Below are 22,961 nucleotides of genomic sequence, written 5' to 3' on the forward strand. Positions count from 1 at the left end.
GAGTAGCTGGGACTAGAACCAGTGCCCATATGGGATGCCAGTGCCACAGGTGAAAGATTAACTTACTGCGTCATGGTGCCAGCCCCACAATTCTCTTGAAAACAGAAATATTTATTCCTGAGTCTTTTGATGAGTTAGGCCAATGAAGTCCTGACAGGGCACATATGTCTCTAGAATTAGAGGAGTGCTCATCATTCTCATACTGTGTTCTGTTGCTGTTCAGCCTGTGACAGTGAGACATATAAATAAAAAAAGATATTCAGCATGTGGTTACCCCACAAGGAGGCTTATCTTGTCTGCATCTGAATAATTTTGATAGTGAGGTGTTTTTAAGTTGCTAAATATTCTCCTAATTTGTATTTATTTAAAGACTATTAACTTAGTACCATAATTTTTGTTATAATAATTTGATTGCTGATAAGGAATTTACAAAATCATACCTTGACTAGAAGTTTTACTTTGTAACAATCACAGACTAGTAGAAGTCATAAACCATTAACCCTCATTTTTCTAAAATAAGAGGTTGTAATTAATATGAATATATAAAGAATATATTTTTTAAGATTTTATTTATTTATTTGAGAGGTAGAATTACAGACAGAGAGAGGGAGAGACAGAGAGAAAGGTCTTCCTTCCATTGGTTCACTCCCCAGGTGGCTGCAATGGCCAGAGCTGCACAGATCTAAAGCCAGGAGCCAGCTGCTTCTTCCTGGTCTCCCATGTGGGTGCAGGGGCCCAAGCACTTGGGCCATCTTCCACTGCTTTTCCAGGCCATAGCAGAGAACTGGACTGGAAGAGGGGCAACTGGGACTAGAACTGGCACCCATAAAGGATGCCAGCACCACAGGCAGAGGATTAGCCTTTGCATCACATCACCAGCCCGAAGTACATGAAGAATTGAGAACAGAAAATCTACCAACCTCATGGAGTTTATCTCCCTTTCAAAACATTTAATAACCTTTGGGCTGGAGAATACTAATGTAAGGTACTGTAATTAAATTCACACAAAGAAAAGATGTTTTAGGATGTTTTACTTCATTATTTAAGTTAGATACTTTAGGAAATTCTAGATTATTTTGTGGATAAATTGTAATTTCTTTTTTCTTTTTCTTTTTTTTTTTTTTTTTTGACAGGCAGAGTGGATAGTGAGAGAGAGAGACAGAGAGAAAGGTCTTCCTTTTTGCGTTGGTTCACCCTCCAATGGCCGCTGTGGCCGGCGCATCGTGGTGATCCAAAGCCAGGAGCCAGGTGCTTCTCCTGGTCTCCCATGCGGGTGCAGGGCCCAAGGACTTGGGCCATCCTCCACTGCCTTCCCGGGCCATAGCAGAGAGCTAGCCTGGAAGAGGGGCAACCGGGATAGAATCCGGCACCCCAACCGGGACTAGAACTTGGTGTGCCGGCGCCACAAGGCGGAGGATTAGCCTGTTAAGCCACGGCGCCAGCCAAATTGTAATTTCTTTTCACAAGTGTATTTGAGTAGAAACACAAGCTTTTATAATCAATTATTTATGTTTAAAACATATGCTTATGTATGTTTTATATTAAAATAACAGCATTTTATGAAGTTTAGATACATCTTGTTCAATACAAGCCTATAGTTTTTTTTTTAATTTTATTTTAAAATAATCTTTGTATTTATTTTTTTAACACAGCAAATTTGAGTGACACAGTAAGTCCATAATTTACCACAAAATTCATAAACTTAACAACTGAGTATCTTAAGTCTTATAAATCTTCTGAATCATCCATAGTTATGCACTCAATGGAATGAACTCCTCAGCAGCTGAGAAGAATCTTAACTTAAAAGCACCAATTCTTCAGGCATCTCTACAGGCCTCTATTTTTCATTCTCTAAGACATGCAGTCAGACTGCTAGTGCAGCAAATACCAATTCACCTTAAGCTTAATGGATAAGAAAAAGCATTTGGGAAACCAACATTATTAATATTAAGTCTGAAAGCATTTCTACCTCTTTACTGAATGACTTTCCTTTCTGTCAATGTTAAACTCTAATGAATAAAAACTATGTTTTGAACATAATTTTTTTCAGGTTTATCTAGCACTTTAGGACATTTGTATTTGTTTTATAAGCCTTAAGGAAAACAAAAAGATAATCTCTAATCCAGACAATTCTGGAATCTTTCATTAGATTTAGAATTTTACAGCAAAATAATATGATCTGTTTGTCCAAATAGTATGCCTTTTAAAAAATTCTCTTCATGTATGTAAATTAATAAAGCTTATTTCCAGTATATATTTTCTGTGTTTTCATTTGCTGGAGCAGGGTTCAAAGGGTGTTTTTAGGATCTTGCCAACATCTGCCCTCTGTACCCATAAATTACCAAAGCCATTAAATGGACAATAAAAACTGGTTGAGGCTACTGATGAATGCTTCAAAAGGAATCTGATACACACAGATTTTATTGTCATATTCAACTCAACTGAAGTCTTTCTTGAAATTGTACTCTTGATAGGCTGAAGACAGTAATGGAGTTAATTCTTTATGCCAAAGAGACATGGATCTGTTGTACAAAGGCTTCATTGTCTGTCAGTCATCAGTAACTTGAGGTCTTTCTGTATATTCTGAATGGCAGTGTTTGCATCTTCATATTGGAAGGCACTGCTAGCATATTTGCAGTATTTCTGAGCTCTCACAAACTCCTCAGGTTTGAGGTGGATATAGCCTTGGGAAACCATACTGAAAAGTGCAGGATCAATGGCTGGAATAGTCTATAGAGTAGGTTGGATAGTATTCCTTGTTACACCCATGCTCTGAGGCACTTTTGCTGGTGTGTAGGCTAGGGCATGTGCACCCAGAGGACCCTGTATTCAACTATAGCTGTCTGATGGCATGCTGCCTGGGTCAAATGCTGAAGATGATGATGGCTGAGGTGTGTTGAATGGGCAGAGATGCTACTACAGCATCTTCATTTCCTTCACCATCAGTATCTTCCTCAATTGCAATAGGGCCTACTTGAGGAGTCTCCTCATTGTTTAAGCAATTATGGATATATGTTACCTTCCACCTTGCATACTTCATGTGTTTCACATTTTCATCAGTGTTATGTTAAGCACGGTTATGACATCTGTTAAAAGACTTGCAGTATAGAAGAACATGATCATGTTTTTTGTGAGATCACCCAGCACAATGTTCATTGTCTGCATATATAAACATTTTCCAAGAATAATAACCCAAATGGGCAGAACCAACTACTCCTTGGGTAATAGCTTATTATCACCCCCACTGTTTCTTTTTGTTGTTTTTGTGAAGAATCTGAGCCTGGGTCAAGGCGTAGCTATTTTAGACTAGGCCTCCATCTTGTAACTCAGGCCTGACCAGACCCTGAACCCTTTGGCAAAATCTCCTGAAAGAAGAAAAATAAACTCCCCTTGTGATAAACTCCCCTAGCAACAGCCAATCAGCAGATAGCAGGGAAATACCTGCTATCCAGATATCTTTTCCAGGTGTATTTTTAGGCCATTAAGATGATTGATAACATCCCCAAACCCTGCAGTTTGGAACATACACCCTCATGGCTTGCACCCTACACTTTAGCCAATCATTTTAAAAAGCATCAACCCCAAAGCCATCTAACCACCTTTACTAGGTCTATTCCCACTACTGGATTTACTAATCAATTTTAAGAGATGTTCTTTAAATTCTCACAGCATGAGATAATTTGCTGATGGTGCTATAATGTATCGAATGTCTCTGAAAACCCTATATAAACCCCACAAAGGAAATGGGATGGGTCCTCATCAGATGACCATTGTGATGATTGGAGGAGTGGACCCTAGATTGAGCTAGAACAATAAACCTCTTTGCTTTTGCATCATTGAAGTCTCTCATTGGGATAATTGAGTCCTATCCAAGTCCGGTCTAATAGTTGTTGTTAAGATTTATTTATTTATTATAATGGCAGAATTACAGAAAGGTAGAGAGACAGAAAGAGAGTCAGCCTCTGCCATCCACTCCCCAAATGGCCGCAATGGCCAGAGCTGTGCTGATCTGAAGCCAGGAGCCAGGAAATTCTTCCAGGTCTCCCACATGTGTGCAGGGGCCCAAGGACTTGGGCCATCTTTCTACTTCTTTCCCAGGACAGAGCAGAGAGCTGAGTCAGAAGTGGAGCAGCTGGGACTTGAACTGGAGCACATATGGGATGCCAGCACTGTAGGCCAGGGTTTTAACCTGCTGTACCACAGTGTCAACCCTCCACCTATTTATTAAGAGCTCCTAACTGACCTGTTAATTTTGATAACAATTTATGACACCCAGGAGTTTTATTATCAATCTTCATTCTAATTTGCATGGCATATAAATGACCCCCTTGGTGAAATATGTAATGATCAAACAATGACTACCAACAAACACCCCTCAGATCATTTCTTGAGCAACTGTTCAGTAATAGGCCACCACAGGGTCCTACTTGTCATGCTCCTGAACCATCAAGTGATGCTGTATGTTCTTTTATTTTTTAAATTTTTTTTATTTTATTTTTTTATTTTGACAGGTAGAGTTATAGACAGTGAGAGACAGAGAGAAATGTCTTCTTTCCAAATGTTCTTGGTATTTTGATTGAGATCACATTGAATCTGTGAATTGCTTTTGAGTGGCTGGCACTGTGGAATAGTAGTTTGAACCTCTGTGGCATTGGCATCTCATGGATGCCAGTTTGGGTCCCAGCTGGTCCTCTGATCCAACTCTCTGCTTATGGCCTAGGAAGGCAGTGGAAGATGGCCCAAGTGCTTGGGCTCCTGTATCCACATAGGAGATGAGGAGGAAGCTCCTAGCTCATGGGTTCAGATCAGCCCAGCACCAGCCATTACAGCTATTTGGAGAATTAACCAACAGGTAGAAGGCATCATTTTTTGTCTCTCCATCTCTCTATAATTTCCTCTCAAATAAATAAATGATTGTAAAAGTAAAATTAAAAATAATTTCTATTGGTAGAATGGGAATTTTGATGATATTAGTTCTTCTAATTTATGAACATCAAAGATTTTTCCTTTTTTTGTGTTTTCTTTTTTTTCTTTAATGTTTTATCATTTTTCTTATAGAGATCTTTCACACCCTTGACTAAATTTATTCCAAGGTAATAAAAAATTTTATGGTTATTGAGAATGGCACTGATCTGATAAGTTATTTTTCAGCCATGGCATTTTTGTGTATATAATGGTTATTGATTTTTGTGTGTTGATTTCATATTTTACAACTTTACCAAACTTTCTTGTGAGTTTCAATAATCTCTTGGTGGAGTCTTTTGGTTTCCCGATATTTAGGATCATATCATCTGCAAACAGGTTATTAGGCTTTCTCCTTTCTAATTTGTTTTCCTTTGATTTCTTTTTCTTGCGTTATTGCCATGGCTAAAACTGTCAGTAGTGTATTGAACAGCAGTAGTGATGGAGAGCAACTTTGGTTTCAGATCTTAGTGGAAATGCTTCCACGATTTCCCATTCAATATGATATTGGTTGAAGATTTGTCATATATTGCCTTGATTATGATAAGGAATGTTCCTTCTATTCCCAACTTGCTTAAGGTTTTTATAATGAAAGGTTGCTTTTTATCAAATACTTTCTCTTCATTTATTGATCATCATGTGGTTTTTATTCTTTAGTTTGCTAGTGTCACATATCACATTTATTGATTTGCATATATTGAACTATCCCTGCATACCCTAGGTACATTCCACTTGGTCCAGGTAAATTATCTTTATGATCTGTTGTTGGATTTTATTAGCTAGTATTTTGTTGAGAATTTTGGGATCTGTGGTTATCAGATTTAATGTTCTTTAATTCTCTTTCTCTATTGTATCATTTTCTGGTTTAGAAAATAAGGTGACGCTGGCCAAATAGAAGGAGTTTGGGAATACTCTTCTCTTTCAATTGCTTTGAATAGCTTAAGAAGAATTGGAATTAGTTCTATTTTTAGAAGTCTGGTAGACTTCAGCAGTGAAGCTTTCTGGTCTTGGGCTTTTCTTTGGAGGGTTTTTGTTACTGATTCAATATCTGTCTTGGTTTTTTGTTTGCTTAGGTTTTCTATATGTCTTCATGGCTCAATTTTTGTACCTAGCATGTGTCTTGATTTCTTCCAGGTTTTCGAATTTGTTTGTCATTGAATGTGATGCCCACATTCTATATTGCAGTGCTAATCTAAGTTTTCAGTGTTTCACTTCCAAACTAGTTTCCTGCTTAATATCTCTGGGAAGCATGGGGTAGTGGCTTAAATTCTTTAGTTCCTTTCACCTAAGTGCAAGATCTACTACTTATTAGGGGATGTGAGAGCCTGGTCCAGCCACAGCTGATGCAGACATTTAGAGAGTGAACCAACATATGGAAGACCTCTCTTCCTCTCTCTCTTCACCCACTTTCTGTGTTTCTTTGCCCTTTCTAAAATCATTTTAAAAGTTATTTACTTCTTTATTTGAAAGTCACAGTTAGAGAGAGAGAGAGAGAGAGAGAGAGAGAAAGACATAGAGAAATCTTCCATCATCTGTTTCATGCCTCTGGTGTCTCCAATGGCCAGTGTAGGGCCAGGTTGAAACCAGGAGCTTCTTTTGAGTCACCCATGGGGGTGGCAGGAGCCCAAGTACTTGGGCCATCTTCCACTCTATCAGGCCATTAGCATGAAGCTAAATCAGAAGTGGAACAAGTGTGATTTGAACTGGTGCCTATATGGGATGCCAGTATAACAGATGGCAGCTTTGTATACTGCAGCACACCAGCCCCCTCTCTGCCTTTCAAATAAACAAATCTTTAAAAAAGAAATGAAAATGTCCTTAAGATAGTAAAGGTCATCATGATTGAGCACTGAAGAATCTATTGAAATGATTGCATTTAAAAGATTTATTTATATATTTGAAAGGCAGTGTTAGAGTGAGAAAGGGAGAGACTGATCTTCCTTCTGGTTTATTCTCCTCCAAAATGGCTGCAATGACTGGGGCTAGACCAGGCTGATCTCATGAGATAGAAGCTTCTTCCAGATATCACATGGGTTCAGGGGCCCAAGCATTTGGGCGATCCTTTGCTGCTTTCCCAGACACATAAGTAGGGAGCTGGATAAGTTTGGAGCATCAATATCTGTGACATCCTCCTTGCAGTACAAGGATATAGAGCCCATCTGGCACAATTAATGTCCTATTTATGGGTGGGCCAAGTATAACAGCTTTCAACTCTCAAGGTTTGGACTAGATGGGTTCTGAGGAATTGTGTTATAACAGGTATAAATCCATAACTCTTGGTTTAAGCTTTTGTTAGCAGATAATGGCTGTGACTACTTTGGGTCTCGGGATTGTCATCAATGAAGGCATCCAGATTAATAGTAATGAGATCAACAGTCAGCAGAATGGTGTCCAGCTGAACTTAAATGGTTTTTCTTTTTTATTGTTAGAATAGTGACCTCCTGCAGTACCCTGGCATCTGGACATAGACAGTAGACATTGGAAGCCATCCCCTCTGCCAAAAGGAGTATGCCAAGTTTTGGGTCCATCATTTATTAAGGAGGCCTTAGTAGCCATTCTCACATTTTACTATTATATATCCATGGCCAAAGTCCTACTAGACATCAAGATTTGTAGAATCACAGGCTCAAGGTGTGTAGGTGACTGTTTTTCCAGTATAGCATAGTTAATAGCCATCTAATTTAATTTTACTGGCACATGGCAAGGTTCCAAGAGAGGTTATTTCTTGCATCACACCCTTGAGAAGTAATGGATATCATAGATGATGCAAAGAATTTAGAAGGCGTATGAGCTCCACAAGTGAAGAATTCACTGAGAGCACTAATGATAGTGCCTACAGAATTTAATTTGACTGAATTTTAGCACTTTTCATTGGAAGGGGGGCCAGTTAAGCTGGGCTGATTTGTAGCACCCATGACAATTAATTTTTTAAATGAGGCATGCATTGCACCAAAACCCAGGAAGGACTAAAAGGTATTAGCGTTGTATGTTCTTCACAAGTCTGTCAAATAGTCTCATTCAGGGAGGAAGTCATCAATGTGATGTGTTCTTGTGCTCCTGATGAAAGGTGAGTACAGTTAAATTCTTTGCAAAAATTGTGTTTGATGGCAAAGTCAATGAGATGCTCATGTATAGCCTAGAAGTGTCTTTTCAAAGTGAAGGCAAACTAGACTAAGGAGCTGTTGGAAAAGCTTTGAGCAAAACACATTTGCCACTTTTGTAATAGTTAAGATGGGTCATTTATCTATTAAGAGGCATCAGATATATTAATATTAGATATAAAGTATGGTGGACATAATCGATGGCATATAGCATTAAGATTTTAGTAATCTACCATGAGATGCCATTTACTTTTTTCCAGACTCAACAGGTAAAATTGGGCTGCCAAGTGGTAAAGAGCTGGAATAATCACCTTTTTTGTTAATTAAATCTAATGTAATAAATTTTAATGCATGAAGACATTGAGTTTTTTTTTTTTTATTATGTCATCTTAATTATTTTAGTTTGGGACCTGTGGAGTGTTATTTTCCCTAGTTAAGTTGTAGCTTAAAATTTTTATTTTAATAATTACTTGCTGTATTAGGCCATCTCTCCCACCTGTGGGATTTTTTGAGTACATCTGACTATTGGAAATTTAGGTAATACTATAATTAAAATGAGATGTACCAAATAAATTATTTTTTTCTTCTGATACATATTTTGGAACTTTTTTAAAATGGTATTGAGTACCCTGTTTAAATTTGGGATCCCCTGGGTAAGACTTATTTGAGCCACATTACTGATTACATCTATGAAACTCTGAATAACTGCATCTAGAACCTGGAAAAGTTGATGTCTTATGCTGAAGAGACATAAGAATCAATGTTTCTTTATCTTTTAATTATATAATGTACAAATAAATTTTAGATCTCTAAAAGGATGAAATTATGTACTTTTCAGAAATTTATACCTATATATAACTGTAATTTATACATTTTACATTTTCCTCCTTTAGGTTTTTAATAAGACTTATTAGGGCTGGCACTGTGGTGTGGGTAGAGGCCCACACATTTGGGCCGTCTTTTGCTGCTATTTTCCCAGGTTCAATAACAGGGGGCTGGATCAGGAGTGGAGAGATTGGGACACAAACTGGCACAAACATGGGATGCCATTCCCACCTAGTAAAACTTGGTCAGATAACACTGGTTGTTTCTATTAGTGACATTTCTATTAGTGATAAGTAGCTCAAGCTTGACCTCAAATTTAGTCCTTGTAGGATGCTGAATTAGTTTCACTCTGTGATCGTCACTCTCTTTATATCTTAGGGACTATATTTTTCATTATTGATTCAGTAAAATCAAGTGTTAGAGCTCCTATTTCCAAGTGTTTGAAATTATAAATGCTGGTCATTACTCAGAAGGTTTAAGTAGGGGTTGGTGCCGTGGCTCACTTGGTAATCCTCCACCTGTGGCACCGGCATCCCATATGGACACCAGGTTCTTGTCCAGGGAGGGCAGTGGAGGATGGCCCAAGTGCTTGGGCCCCTACACACACATGGGAGACCAGAAAGAAGCACCTGGCTCCTGACTTCAGATTGGCACAGTGCCGTTCATAGTGACCATTTGGGGAGTGAACCAATAGAAGTAAGAAGACCTTTCTCTCTGTCTCTCTCATTGTCTATTACTCTGCCTGTCAAATAATAATAATAATAAAAAAAGATGTATTTAAAACCAGTGAGAGGAAATGAGTTGTAAAAGATCAATCAACAACAATTGAGTGTTGCCTGCTGCCTGCCCACTTTCTTCTCAGGAATCCCCACAGAATTTACAACCGTAATTCCAAAATCACCAACTCCTGCTGTCAGAAGTGTGTGGCTACCACTATAGGGAGCAATAATTTTCAGAAAGGACAAGAGAATCCACTATTTCATGATACTATTCTTGTTTGATGCCTAAAACTTCATTTTCTGTTTACATTGTATGATGCTGGGAACTAAGTAATAATTTTCTTCTGGGTCTGAGATGAAGTTATTTAAGATAGAAGTTCAAAACTGATGTCCCTCAATTTGAAGAATGAAGTCACTGAAAGGCAATTACCAGATCAGTGATGATATAGGCATTTGAATAGCACAATTCATACACTATCCATAGAAAAAATTACTAATAGCTGTGGGCCAACAGTCAATGGCCCATGAGACCATCACTCAAATCCTCAAGAGTTTGACTATAATTTCATGCCAATTCTCATTTAGACAAGAAGAGGAGTAAAAGCAGGAGCTCCATGATACCTTTATATTTGTCTCTTGCCTAATTTTTTGGCAGAAACCGCAACTTAAGTGCAGTTTTTTTTTTTTTTTATATAGCTTTGTTCAAAATATACAGATAACTGGATTGATGGACAGATGAATTTCAGGAAGTTTTGGGTAAAGAATTACTAGATAGCACAGTTTTAAATATTCACAAAGATTTTACAAGGCATTCACCCTGTTTTCCAGCCATATTAATCCACCAAATTATTACTATTTTACTGTGAAATATGATCCACAAATTGTTTTAGTAGGTAAGATCAGGAATCATTTTAAAGGATTAAAAATGATTTATTCAGGGATATTATTTTCTTCTTTAAACACTAAAGTTAAAAAGAGTCCTTGGGTTTTTTTTTTTTTTTTTTTTTCAGGTATCTGTAGAAGTATTTGAGGTTTTACAACACTCTGGCCTCAGAATCAGCCCTTAAGGCATTCAGATCTGGCTGAAGAGCCCATGAGAGTATTGTAGACATGGAAAGCCAAGACACACTGGAGAAGAAAAAAAAAAAAAGAAGAAGAAGAAGACCTAAATGAAAGATCTCTGTGAGTGAGATCCCAGTGGAAAGAACAGGGCCATCAAAGAAGGAGGTACCTTTCTCTGAAGGGAGGAGAGAACTTCCACTTTGACTATGACCCTATCGGAATAAGACCAAAGTCAGCGAACTCCAAAGGCTTCCATAGTCCTGGCAACTCATGACTAGAGCCTAGAGAGATTACTGACGCCATGAACAGGAGTGTCAAATTGTTAAGTCAGCAACAGGAGTCACTGTGTACTTACATCCCATGTGGGATCTGTCCTTAATGTGTTGTCTAATGTGCAGTGATGCTGTAACTAGTACTGAAACAGTATTTTTACACTTTGTGTTTCTGCATGGGTACAAACTGATGAGATCTTTACTAATTATATACTGAATCAATCTTCTGTATATAAAGATAATTGAAAATGAAAAAAAAAAAAAACCTGGTGTTAAATTGGAAATGGCATAGAAAATTAATTTTTTAAAAAATATTATGTAGGATCTCTGTCTTTAATGTGCTGTACACTGTTATTTAATGCTATAACTAGTACTCCAACAGTATTTTTTTTTTTCACTTTGTGTTGCTATATGGGGGCAAACTGTTGAAATTGTTACCTAATATATACTAAACTGATGTTCTGTATATAAAGAGAATTGAAAATGAATCATGATGTGATTGGAAGGGGAGAGGGAGCGGGAAAGTGGAGGGTTTTGGGTGGGAGGGAAGTTTTGGGAGGGGGAAGCCATTGTAACCCATAAGCTGTACTTTGGAAATTTATATTCATTAAATAAAAGTTTAATAAAAAATCAAAAAAAGAAGTATTTGAGGTTTTAGAACCACAATTTAATTATGAGAATTGAAAAAATAATAAAATATTTAATGGCAATTTCCAAAAATTCTATCCACATTTTAATTTCTCCACTTATAGTGTGTTTCTTTTCTTCTTTTCTTTCTTTTTTTTGGCCAGGCAGAGTTAGGCAGTGAGAACATGAGAGAGAGAGAGAGAGAGAGAGAGAGAGAGACAGAGAGAACCGTCTTCCTTTTGCCATTGGTTCACACCCCAAGTGGCCGCCATGGCCAGTGCGCTGCGCTGATCCAAAGCCAGGAGCCAGGTGCTTCCTCCTGGTCTCTGATGCGGGTGCAGGGCTCAAGGACCTGGGCCATCCTCCACTGCACTCCCGGGCCACAGCAGAGAGCTGGACTGGAAGAGGAGCAACTGGGACAGAATCCAGCACCCCAACCAGGACTAGAACCTGGGGTGCCGGCGCCACAGGTGGAGGATTAGCCAAGTGAGCTGTGGTGCTGGCCAACTTATAGTATGTTTCTTTCAAATGTATTTGCCAAGCCAGGAATTAATGAGGAATTGGAATATTATGTGAGCACTTCATGTGGTTAGACAAGTTTTTATGTATCCCTGCTGTATCCTAAGAGGTTGATTTTCCAGCAAATTTCTTCCTAATGGAGGTATGCACTGTTTTACAGGGAAAGTTGCTTCATTAGCACATGATGTCAACAGGGAAAGATCATGAAAAGTCTCCTTTATTTTCCTTCTCAGCATATGCCATTGCAACCACTCCCACCATATTTAAAGAATTTCTGGTCCTGAAGCTGTCCTCATATTGCTCAAGGACTGTGTGATTGGTTTCTATGTCTGTGAATGTTAGTGTGGGGGTAAAAGGAACTTTGGAGAGCAGGACAGGTTCCTGTCTCTTGTTGGCATAGGTGCAGATGTAGATTGGAGGCATTATAATCTCTCATTCAGGTACACCCTATAGACCTTGGCTGGTTCAGGAAGGGATACCAATGGTAGATCCTCAGTTCCAAAGACATAGAAGAAATGAATAATGTTGAATTTTCAAGGATTTTTTTTTTTTTTTTTTTTTTTTGTCAGAAGATGAGGGGTTGGTGCTGTGGCTCAGTGGGTTAACGCCCTGGGCTGAAGTGCCAGCATCCCATATGGGCGTCGGTTTTAATCCTGGCTGCTCCACTTCTGATCTAGCTCTCTGCTGTGGCCAGGGAAAGGAGTAAAAGATAGCCCAAGTCCTTCGGCCCCTACACCCATGTGGGAGACCCAGAAAAAGCTCCTGGCTCCTGGCTTCAGATCAGCACAGCTCCATTGTGGCCATCTGGGAAGTGAAACAGTGGATGGAAGACCTCTCTCTCTCTCTCTCTCTCTACCTCTCTCTGTAACTCTGCCTGTCAAATAAATAAAAATAAATCTTTTAAAAAAAAAAGTATATGAGGTGTCTGACAGAAGACCAATGGGTGGTCTCCAGATATACAGAAAGGGGTTCTAAAATTTCTGTAGACAACTGGTCTCATACAAGATGGCCGTGGGATGTAGATGGATATTCAGACCATTTGAGCTGAATTGTATATGAGCTGAATGTAGGTTGCACCTCTGTCACTGTTTACTCATCTTTAAGATGAGTATAGCAATAATATTAGTGAAATGTCCTTATTGTGAGATGTGTGCTGGCTGACTTACACTGTATTGCAATTGCATTTATGGGGTTTCTGGTGTATCTCCTTTAAATGAAGTTTCTGGTTTCCTGCACTGTATAGCCTGTCAATAGCTACTCATTTGAGGTTACAGAACTTATACATTGCATAGTTTCTGGGAACATTGAAGTTTGGGTACTGGGGAACAGTCCCATTTCCTTTGGAAGTGAGAAGTTGTTATGGTATTTGAAGAAGAGAGCTCAATAAATAGGAATCTTTTCTAACAGAATACAACTTAATGCTCTCTGAGATAACACCTTAAGACTAAGAACAGAGACAAGAGTCATTAAAAAGTAAAGATCCTAGTTGCATTGTCCAAGCAGTTATGGATCATACTGACCAGAGTGAACAAGATATACTTGATATTAACTTACCTCATCCATTAGTTTTCAAGGCTTGGTGGTAATAGAAGTTCTGGACCAGCATTCAAAAGAGAGTTGTGAATGGATTAGAAAGACAGTGGTCTTAATGGTGCAGCCTGGGGTGGAGGGATAACCTCTCCTATCTGAGAGTCACCATCTGCATTGCTTCCTACCACATGCCCATTAATTCATTCCACTATCATGATCTCTAGAAATGGAGGTCTGTGAAACCTACTCTGTCATATACTTGGTACCTGGGCTATGCTGCCCCCTGTATTCCTTTTCTCTTTATCTTTTATTTAATAAATATAAATTTTCAAAGTACAGCTTTTGTATTACAGTGGCTCCCCCCCCATAACTTCCCTCCCACCCACAACCCTCCCATCTCCCACTCCCTCTCCCATTCCATTCACATCAAGATTCATTTTCAATTCTCTTTATGCACAGAAGACCAATTTAGTATATATTAAGTAAAGATTTCAACAGTTTGCACCCACACAGAAACACAAAGTGTAAAGTACTGTTTGAGTACTAGTTATAGCATTAATTCACATTGAACAACACAATAAGGACAGAAATCCTACATGGGGAATAAGTGCACAGTGACTCCTGTTATTGATTTAACAATTGACACTCTTGCTTATGGCCTCAGTAATCACCCTAGGCTCTTGTCATGTGTTGCCAAGGCTATGGAAGCTTTTTGAGTTCACCAACTATAATCTTACTTAGACAAAGTCATAGTCCAAGTGGAAGTTCTCTCCTCCCTTCAGAGAAAGGTACCTCCTTCTTTGATGGCCCATTCTTTCCACTGAGATCTCACAGAGATTTTTCATTTAGTTTTTTTTTTTTTTTTTTTGGCTGGATTGTCTTGGCTTTCCATCCCTAAAATACTCTTATGGGCTCTTCAGCCAGATCCGAATGCCTTATGGGCTGATTCTGAGGCCAGAGTGCTGTTTAGGACATCTGCCATTCTATGAGTCTGCTGTGTATCCTGCTTCCCATGTTGGATCATTCTCTCCTTTTTAATTCTCAGTTAGTATTAGCAGACACTAGTCTTGCTTATGTGATCCCTTTGACTCTTTATCCTATCATTATGATCAATTCTGAACTGAAACTGATCACTTGGACTAGTGAGATGGCATTGGTACATGCCACCTTGATGGGATTGAATTGGAATCCCCTGGCACGTTTCTAACTCTACCATTTGGTGCAAGTCAGATTGAGCATGTCCCAAATTGTTGCTCTCCTCCCTCTCTTATTCCCCCTCTTATATTTAACAGAGGTCACTTTTCAGTTAAATTTAAACACCTAAGAATAATTATGTGTGAATTACAGAGGTCAACCAAAGGTATTAAGTAAAACAAAGAACTACTAAAAGGGATAAAGTATTAAGTTGCTCATCAACATTCAGTACAAGGGGTGAGCAAGTCACTGTTTCTCATAGTGTCCATTTCACTTCAACAGGCTTCCTTTTAGGTGGTTGGTTAATTGCCACTGATCAGGGAGAACATATGATATTTGTCTCTTTGGGACTGGCTTATTTCACTCTGCATGATGTTTTCCAGATTCCTCTATCTTGTTGCAAATGACTGGATTTCATTGTTTTTTTTTTTTTTTTTTTTTTTTACTGCTTTATAGTATTCTATAGAGTACATGTCCCATAATTTCTTTATCCAGTCTACTGTTGATGGCATTTAGGTTGATTCCATGTCATAGCTATTGAGAATTGAGCTGCAATAAACATTAAGGTTCAGACAGCTTTGTTATGTGCCAATTTAATTTCCTTTGGGTAAATTCCAAGGAGTGGGATGGCTGGGTTGTATGGTAGGGTTATATTCAGGTTTCTGAGGAGTCTCCAGACTGACTTCCATAGTGGTTTTACCAGTTTGCTTTCCCACCAACAGTGGGTTAGTGTCCTTTTTCCCCACATCCTCACCAGCATCTGTTGTTGGTAGATTTCTGTATGTGAGCCATTTTCACCTGGGTGAGGTGAAACCTCATTGTGGTTTTGATTTGCATTTCCCTGATTGCTAGTGATCTTGAACATTTTTTCATATGTCTGTTGGCCATTTGGATTTCCTCTTTCAAAAAATGTCTCTTGAGGTCCTTGGCCCATCTCTTCAGTGGGTTGTTTGTTTTGGTGTTGTGGATTTTCTTGATTTCTTTGTAGATTCTGGTTATCAACCCTTTATCTGTAGTATAGTTTGCAAATATTTTTCCCATTCTGTTGGTTGCCTCTTCACTTTCCTGACTGTTTCTTTTGAAGTACAGAAACTTCTCAATTTGATGCAATCCCAAATGTTAATTTTGGCTTTGATTGCCTGTGCCTCTGGGGTCTTTTCTAAGAAGTCCTTGTCTATGCTTATATCTTGCATGGTTTCTCCAATGTTCTCTAATAATTTGATGGTGTCAGGTCATAGATTTAAGTCTTTAATCCATGTTGAGTGAATTTTTGTGTAAGGTGTAAAGTAGGGGCCTTGCTTCATGCTTCTGCATGTAGAAGTCCAGTTTTCCTAGCACCATTTATTGAATAGACTGTCCTTACTCCAGGTATTGGTTTTGGATCCTTGATCAAATAAAAGTTGGCTGTAGATGTTTGGATTGATTTCCAGCGTTTCTATTCTGTTCCATTGGTCTATCCATCTGTTTCTGTACCAGTACCATGCTGTTTTGATGACTATTGCCCTGTAGTATGTCCTGATATCTGGTATTGTGATGCCTCTGGCTTTGTTTTTGTTGTACAAGATTGCTTTAGCTATTTGAGGTCTTCTATGTCTCCATATGAATTTCAGCATCATTTTTTGCAGATCTGAGAAGAATGTATTCGGTATTTTGATTGATATTGCAATGAATCTATAAATCACTTTTGGAAGAATGGACATTTTGATGATATTGATTCTTCCAATCCATGAGAATGGAAGATTTTTCCATTTTTTGGTATTCTCTGCTATTTCTTGCTTTAAGATTCTGTAATTTTCATCATAGAGATCTTTAACATCCTTGGTTAAGTTTATTCCAAGATATTTGATTATTTTTGTAGCTATTGTGAAGGGGATTGATCTTAGTAGTTCTTTCTCAGCTGTGGAATTGCCTGTGTATACAAAGGCTGTTGATTTTTGTGCATTGATTTTATATTGTGCTACTTTGCCAAACTCCTTTATGCGTTCCAATAGTCTCTTAGTAGAGTCCTTTGGATCCCCTAAATAAAGAATCATATTGTCTGCAAAGATGGAAAGTTTGACTTCTTCCTTCCCAATTTGTGTCCCTTACTTTCTTTTTCTTGCCTAATGGCTCTGCCTAAAACTTCCTGAACTATATTGAATAGCAGTGGTGAGAGTGGGCATCCCTGTCTGGTACCTGATCTCAATGGAAATGCTTCCAACTTTTCCCCATTCAATAGGATGTTGGCCATGGATTTTTCATATATTGCTTTGATTGTATTGAGGAATGTTCCTTCCATACCCAGTTTGCTTAGAGTTTTCATCATGAAAGTGTGTTGTATTTTATCAAATGCTTTGTCTGCATCTATTGAGATAATCATGGTTTTTCCTCTGCAGTTTGTTAATGTGGTGTATCACATTGATTGATTTGCAAACATTGAACCATCCCTGCATACCAGGGATAAATCCCACTTAGTCTGGTTGGCTGATCTTTCTGATGTGTTATTGCATTCTATTAGCCAGGATTTTATTGAGGATTTTTGCGTCTGTGTTCATCAGGGATATTGGTCTGTAATTTTCTTTCAGTGATGCATGTTGTTCAATCTCCATGTGTTTGCATATGCTTTCAGGATTCCTGAGTTGCTAATTTCTCACTTCATTTCACTGTGGTCTGAGAAGCTGCATCCTATGCTTTTAATTCTTTTCAATTTGCTGAGACTTGCTTTATGGCCTAGCATGTGGTCAATCCTGGAGCAGGTTCCATGCACTGCTGAGCAGAATGTAAATTCTTTAAGTGTAGGATTGAAAGTTCTGTAGATATCTGTTAGATCCATTTGGGCTATAGTGTTGATTAAATCTGCTGTTTCCTTGTTGATCTTCTGTCTGGTTGAACTTTCTATTTCTGAGAGTGGAGTATGAAGTCCCCCACTACTATTGTATTGGAGTCTATGTCTCCCTTTTGAGTCCCTTAACATATATTTTAAATAAACTAGTGTCCTGTAATTAGGTGCATATACATTTATAATAGTTACATCTTCCTGTTGAATTGATCCCTTAATCATTACATAGTGCCCCTCTTTGTCTCAATAGTTTTTGTGTTAAAGTTTATTTTGTCTGATATTAAGATGGCTACACCAGCTCTTTTTTCATTTCTGTTGGCATGGAATATCTTTTTCCAGCCTTTCACTTTCAGTGTGCATGCATCTTTGTTGGAAAGATGTGTTTCTTGTGAGCAGCAAATAGATGGGTTTTGTTCCTTAATCCATTCAGCCAGTCTGTGTCTTTTAACTGGAGAGGTATGGCCATTAACATTCAATGTGACTGTCGATAAGTAGCAACTTTGTCCTGCCATTTTCCCAAAGGTATTTCTAATATATGTTTTGAACTTCATGTGATCTTTTACTGGGAGGTTTTCTTCCTTTACCTTCTTTCATATTGATGGCTGTGTTTCTATGTGTAACACATCTTTAAGCATCTTTTGCAGGGCTGGAGGAGTGGAAACAAATTCTTTCAATTTCTGTTTGCTATGAAAGGTCTCTATTTCACCTTCATTCACAAATGAGAACTTTGTGGGATATAATATTCTGGGCTGTCAGTTTTTTTCTCTTAGTACCTGGGCTATATCTTGCCATTCCTTCCTAGCCTGTAGGGTTTCTGATGAGAAGTCTGCTGTGAGTCTAATTGGAGATCCTCTAAGAGTATTCTGACATTTCTCCCTTGCACATTTTAGAATCTTTTCTTTGTGTTTCACTGTAGTGAGTTTGATTACAACGTGTCATGGTGAGGATCTCTTTTGGTCATGTTTATTAGGGGCTCTATGAGCTTCCTGTACTTGGATGTCTCTGTCCTTCTCCAAACCTGGGAAGTTTTTTGCTAGTATCTCACTAAAAAGGCCTTCTAATCCTTTCTCTCTCTCCATGCCTTCAGGAACTCCTAGAACCTGAATGTTGGGTTTTTTTTAATAGTATCCTGTAGATTCCCAACAATATTTTTTGGATTTCTCATTTCTTCTTCATTTCTTTGGTTTGACTGTATACTTTCCTGTGCTCTGTCTTCTAAGTCCGATATTCTCTCTTCTGCTTCACTGATTCTTTTTTTAAGGCTCTCAAATGCATTTGTCATTTGATCTATTGAATTCTTCATTTCATTTTAATTTCTCTTCACTATCACAATTTGATGTTCTACTAATTGCTTCATTTCATTTTGATTTCTCCTCAAGATTTCATTTTCATGAGAGAGATTTTCTACCCTGCCCAGTAAGGATTTCTGTAGTTCAAGAATTTGTGAGAACTTCCAAGTGTTCTTATCATAAATTTTTTTAGATCTGCTTCTTGCATTTCTTCTATCTCACCACCTTTATAATCTTGAATTGGGGTGTCTTATTCATTTGGGGTATCATAATGTCTTTCTTGTTCTTCTTTCCTCAGTTTCTGCATTTGTTGCTTGGTAGTGTGGATATATTCTTTGTTTTTTTTTTTTTTTTTTTTTGATGTGGTGATTTTTCTCGTGATACTATGACTTGATTAAGCGGACTGTCTGCTTTTGATGGATCCTTAGAGGCTTGTGATGGGTGTGGCCAGAGAGCTCTGTTTGGTTCTTCAGTGTTAAGGGTGACACACCCAGGTAAGGCATGGTAAATTTTTAATTTTCTCTCTTTCTCTCTCTCTCTCTCTCTCTCTCTCTCTTTTTTTTTTTTTTTTTTTTTTGATTCAGAAGGGATTAATTCTGCCCAGCTGAGCAGAATTGAAGGCAGTCAGTGTCTGAGCTCTGCCCCCTGTGGGTATTATATTAGTCTGCTCTACCCCAAGGACCACACAAAGGGTCTGTGCAGTCCTCAGTGTAAGCTCAGTTTCCCCTTCAATCTCCCACCAGCTTGCTAAGGTTACCAAGTTTCCGGCATTTCCTGAGAGTACTCACTCTCAGGCACTCCATGAATTCTCTCATACACCTTCAGGTTTTTTTTTTTTTTTTTTCCAGTCACAGTTCATAAGCTCCACTTTTCACTAGGTCCTAACCTCCTGTTATTTCTCCCCACCAGAGTCAGGTTTTTCTGCTTATTTGAGGGTGGGTGCAGCCCTGAGGTGGTGCAGCTTTTATGTATGTCCAAAATGGTGCCTGCTCTTTGTCTTGCTTGCCTTTGTAAGGTGAGTGGAGAGAATCGTATCCATACAGGTCCCTTTTATTTTATTTTTTATATTATTTTATTTTTTTTTCTTCTCTCTTCTAGTTAGCCTGTTGGACTTTCCCCCACAGGGCTTCAAACCTCGTTCCCTCTAGGCTCTTACTGCCACTTCCCCACCTGTGTCGTGGGCTACTGAGGCTTTGCCTCACCTCCCTTTCCAGTGCTGCTGTGTGGACTCGGCAGCTGGGGTCCCAATCTGTGGGCACCCATGCCCTCCACATAGATCCACTATGTCCCACTAGTTCCAGAGGAGTTTCCTCTGCAGTTTTTTTCCCTAACTCTTCCCTGAAACTACAGTATCTCCACTTTTATTAAACTATCTTTTCCCAGACTATCAGTGTGCTCCCTTCCTATTCCACCATCTTGGAGGACTCCTGCCCCCTGTATTCTAATAGTCCTTCCTGGTAGCTCAAGGAAGTTTTGCCAGTATTTCTGTAAAAAAGATGAAACAAATTGTTTTTCAGGAGAAAAGTGGTTTTTTTTTAAACTTTTATTTAATGAATATAAATTTCCAAATTACAGCTTATGGATTACAATGACTCCCCCCAATAACTTCCCTCCCACCCGCAACCCTCCCCTTTCCCAATCCCTCTCCCCTTCCATTCACATCAAGATTCATTTTCAATTCTCTTTATGTACAGATCAGTTTAGTATATATTTAGTAAAGATTTCAACAGTTTGCCCCCCCATAGCAACACAAAGTGAAAAAATACTGTTGGAGTACTAGTTATAGCATTAAATAAGAGTGTACAGCACATTAAAGACAGAGGTCCTACATGATATTTTTTAAAAATTGATTACTTTTGTATGCAATTTCCAATTTAACACCAGGTTTTTTTTTTTTTTTTTCATTTTCAATTATCTTTATATACAGAAGATCGATTCAGTATATGCTAAGTAAAGATTTCATCAGTTTGCACCCACACAGAAACACAAAGTGTAAAAATACTGTTTTAGTACTAGTTACAGCATCACTTCACATTGGACAACACATTAAGGACAGATCCCACATGAGACATAAGTACACAGTGATTCCTGTTGTTGACTTAACAATTTGACACTCTTGTTTATGGTGTCAGTAATCTCCCTAGGCTCTAGTCATGAGTTGCCAAGGCTATGGAAGCCTTTAGGGTTCACCAACTTTGATCTTATTCCGACAGGGTCATAGTCAAAGTGGAAGTTCTCTCCTCCCTTCAGAGAAAGGTACCTCCTTCTTTGATGGCCCCATTCTTTCCACTGGGATCTTACTCACAGAGATCTTTCATTTAGGTCTTCTTCTTCTTTTTTTTTTTTTTTTTGCCAGTGTGTCTTGGCTTTCCATGCCTACAATAATCTCATGGGCTCTTCAGCCAGATCCGAATGTCTTAAGGGCTGATTCTGAGGCCAGAGTTCTGTTTTGGACATCTGCCATTCTATGAGTCTATTGTGTATCCCACTTCCCATGTTGGATTGTTTTTTCCCTTTATGATTCTATCAGTTAGTATTAGCAGACACTTGTTTGTGTGATCCCTTTGACTCTTCGACCTATCAGAGCCATCAATTGTGAACTGAAATTGATCACTTGGACTAGTGAGATGGCATTGGTACATGCCACCTTGATGGGATTGTATTGGAATCCCCTGGCACGTTTCTAACTCCACCATTTGGGGCAAGTCCGATTGAGCAAGTCCCCAATTGTACATCTCCTCCCTCTATTTTTCCCACTGTTATATTTAACAGGGATCACCGAAAGTGCTTTGTGTAGTGTCACATGATTTGTAAATACCTGGCACTGTAACTTCTGTCTAATGTTCTCTATCTTGCCACACTTAATTAAAAAAACATTTATTTTTCAGATCCATTTCAGAAATTGTCACCAGTTCAAACAGTACTGCTTTAGAAAACTTTCATGAGCATGTCTTCCCTTTTGCTACTAATGCTATATTTGGAGTGTGTGACTTCAAAAAGCATATCATGAGGCTGGTGCTGTGGCACAGTAGGTTAATGCCCTGGCCTGAAGTGCCCACATCCCATATTGGCATGGGTTCAAGACTCAGCTGCTCCACTTTTGATCCAGCTCTCTGCTATGGCCTGGAAAAGCAGTAGAAGATGGTCCAAGTCCCTGGGTCCCTGCACCCATGTGGGAGACCTGCACAAAGCTCCTGGGTCCTGGCGTTAGTTGGTGCAGCTCTGGCCATTGCTGCCATTTGCAGAGTGAGCCATCAGATGGAAGACCTCTCTCTCTCTCTCTCTCTCTACCTCTACCTCTACCTCTCCTCTCTCTGTGTAACTTTGACTTTCAAATAAATAAATCTTTAAGAAAAACAAAAAGCATATCATAAAAATATTCCCCCTTTCAGTCATTCTTCTTGAACAATATGCAGTATACATGCAGCTGCAGAAAATTACTGTGAACCTTTATCTTGGTTTCTGAGATAGTAAAATTATATTAAATTAGAATTCATGTGATAATAAGCTTCTTAAAATATAAACTCAAAGTACACAATGACCATATATAAGCTGAAATGTGAAAACCAATCTTATGGTCTCCGGATAATTTATTTGTGTGAATCTCAGGACTTTTTTTTTTTTTTTTTTTTTTTTTTTTTTTTTTTTTTAGTATTAACAGCTTTTCTAAGGTCTAATTGATAGGCAAAGATTGTGTTTATAGCAGATTTTTTCTAAGTTTTTAAAAAGTTTATTTGAAAATATTGTATATAGAGGAGAGAACCAGAGAGATCTTCCTTCTGTTTGTTCACATCACAGATGGCCGCATTGAGCAGGGCCGGGACAGAATGAGGCAAGGAACCAAGATCTTCATCTGGGTCTCTCACATTGGTAGCATTTGCCCAAGTATTTGGATCATCTTTCGTTGCTTTTCTCAGGCCATCAGCAGGAAGCTGGATCAAAAGCAGAACAGTCAGAACATGAACCAGTGCTCATATGGGGTGCTTGTATTGCAGATGGCAGATTTACTTGCTATGTGACAATGCTGGCCCTGTTTTATGGGA

At 38.5% G+C, this 22,961-nt stretch overlaps 1 pseudogene; it reads right to left on the minus strand.

Annotated features, from left to right (window-relative positions):
* Positions 1–2,538: 2,538 nt before the first annotated feature.
* Positions 2,539–12,510, minus strand: LOC133755047 (vacuolar protein sorting-associated protein VTA1 homolog; annotated as a pseudogene).
* Positions 12,511–22,961: the final 10,451 nt, after the last annotated feature.

Source organism: Lepus europaeus, unplaced genomic scaffold (genome assembly GCF_033115175.1).
Source record: "Lepus europaeus isolate LE1 unplaced genomic scaffold, mLepTim1.pri SCAFFOLD_3_1, whole genome shotgun sequence".
In the NCBI taxonomy this organism is placed as follows: Eukaryota; Metazoa; Chordata; class Mammalia; order Lagomorpha; family Leporidae; genus Lepus; species Lepus europaeus.